The sequence below is a fragment of the Chondrus crispus genome, genomic scaffold (assembly GCF_000350225.1).
Source record: "Chondrus crispus Stackhouse genomic scaffold, scaffold_160, whole genome shotgun sequence".
Classification (NCBI taxonomy): Eukaryota; Rhodophyta; class Florideophyceae; order Gigartinales; family Gigartinaceae; genus Chondrus; species Chondrus crispus.
Window position 1 is genome coordinate 151,237 of NW_005179045.1, and position 2,392 is coordinate 153,628.

Consider the following 2,392-nt stretch of genomic DNA (forward strand, 5'->3'; position numbering starts at 1 on the left):
ACTTCAATGTTCTATTGGGCGCAGGCACCTTTAGTACTTACTACGGCGATATAAAATATGGGGAGTGCAAAGAGAATGTGTGCACTTTTCAGTATCAAGAGATTTGTACCGGGAGTCCCGCGATCTGCCGAGAATTCAATTCAACCCCAAATACTCATACCGGCAAAGTGCGGTTGGTTGTTGGTAAACCCGCAGTTGTCATCGAGCCAAAACCTTAACGCAGGCGTCCATAAACCATGTAGCCGAGGGTGTGCAAAACTGTGGGAGTTGGGGGTAGTCGTACATTAGTGCCAAAAGTAACGTTAGAGAATTGCCCCAAAATTCTGTCGAAGTACGAAATAACTGGTGCTGGCGCGTAGACCCGGGAATAACCTAACGTGTAGAAGTTCAGACTTAATCGGACAGCTTACTTAAAAACCGAGGCGTTGCGTTAGTGTTAACAGGCCCTAGTACTTCTGCACGCCACACAGCATTAGCATCGATGTGCCCGCCAACAGGTTTCCTTGAACGATAGATCGAAGCAACTCGGGTGAGTAGCGACGCTGATGAATATCAGGGATGACCGCTTGACCCTGCTGAGCGATACATCGGCACTGAAGCTCGGTCCGGGCGGGTACGCACGAACGCACAAACAGTGAGACTCCCCCGTCTGCTGCAACTTTGCTCTCGCTCGCGACGTCAGCGACCATATTCAGCATTGGGTCCGCGCCTCCACAGCCGATAACGCGGGCTGATTCAACGCCCGCTGTGAAGACAACCTGCCCTTCGATCTGCTCGCGTACCGCGGCACCAAATTCTGTACTCCAGTAGCGCGCAGCAGCGGCTGCGCGCAGTTTGGCTGAATGCGCGAGCTGTGCTACCGCCACCCTTTGGTCCGCACGTATATCGACCCGGCATTCATCCAAAAATTGAGTTGCCAGCCCTCCCAGATAGAGCATGCTTCCTGCATCTAGGCGGACAGGAGACCCATCTGCCAGTGATCGCAGTAAGTTCCTGAAAGGCATCTCGATTTGCCCAAACGGTATGTTTGCTGCGCGCAGTAGCTCTTTGTAGCGAGTACGCTTGCCAGCACTGGTAATGGCCCGCTCTGCTGTCCTCGTTTGCGTGATGGCCGCAGTGATTGGTTCAAGCAAAGCCCTGGTCGTATCAACATCGAACTCTGAAAAGCCCGCTGCTCTATTGGAAAGCAGGCCTTCCAAGGCCTTCCCACCGTCGTTTCGATTCGCCAGTTGCTTCCAGCCATCCAGAATGTTGCTTTGCCGGTTATTCGATAGTTCTGATGAAGCACGGCCTGACAACCATCTCTCGTACGCCGTCGTTGCTAATGGCGACGCGCTCTTATCCGGGCGCGAGCTGAATATCGACTGTCTGGCTGTTGAAACCGTGGCCTCGGAATAGAGCAATGAAATCATTGAACTCTTGGGCATTGCGTCGGGTGTCACGAGGGCACAAGACGCAACTTGTTGACGCAATCCATCCCGTTGCTCGAAACTAATCCTGTCGACTGAAACCCCAAAGACGCGTCGAGCCTCGGAGTTTGAAAACAGCAAGCGTTCCGCAACCAGCTCCGGCCGATAAGCCTGAAGGAGCGGATACAAATCCTCTTTCAGCTTAAGTGCACTTTCCAGTTCACCACGAGCGCGCCCAACCCAATTATTCAAGATCAAGTTGCAAAGTTCATTTTGATTCTTTACCTGGGAATACTCGCCGCTCAACCCGGCAACAGGTTCGAAGCGAAACAGAATGAATGGGTCCGGAACGAGTTCGTTGATCCGCTCTACCGCGTACACTAACGCGTTCGCGACCCGACCCTCTCTACCACCGTTACCGGCCCGTGTCCTTCGTCACGCGTTGCTTACTGGTCCTTTCTGTTCTTCTCGCGTTCTACAGGGCCTCTTACGCGGACTGAGCATACACCCCTGTCGTTGGGGTGTTTATGCTACAGTGTTCACTTGTTTGACTCTGCAGACCACAGTTGAAATTCTCTGCAGAACTCTGCTCTACTAAAAATAGCCTGACATTCCTGTAGAAGTTCGTAATTTATACGTCTAAATAGGAATGGACCCAGTTTCTGAACGGTCTTTCATTAAAGAATCACCCGGCTTCCAGTCAAAACTTTTACTAAACTCACATCAGAGAATTTGATCTAGCAGTTGTCCGGGTACACGTGTATGACGTAAGGAGATATAAAAGTGATAAAATGATAGGAATGTAAGCACGACCGGAGCATTTATTAACGTTTTTATTAAAATGTGAGTAGACGGCGCAGTTTTATTTGATTGGCTCCCGGCAGCAGAACCAATGAGAAACCCGTCAGTTTGTCGGCCACAGAGTTCCAGACACTTCTGGAGCTGCACCCGCCAACGCTCCCCTTGAATTAATCTTTTATTTT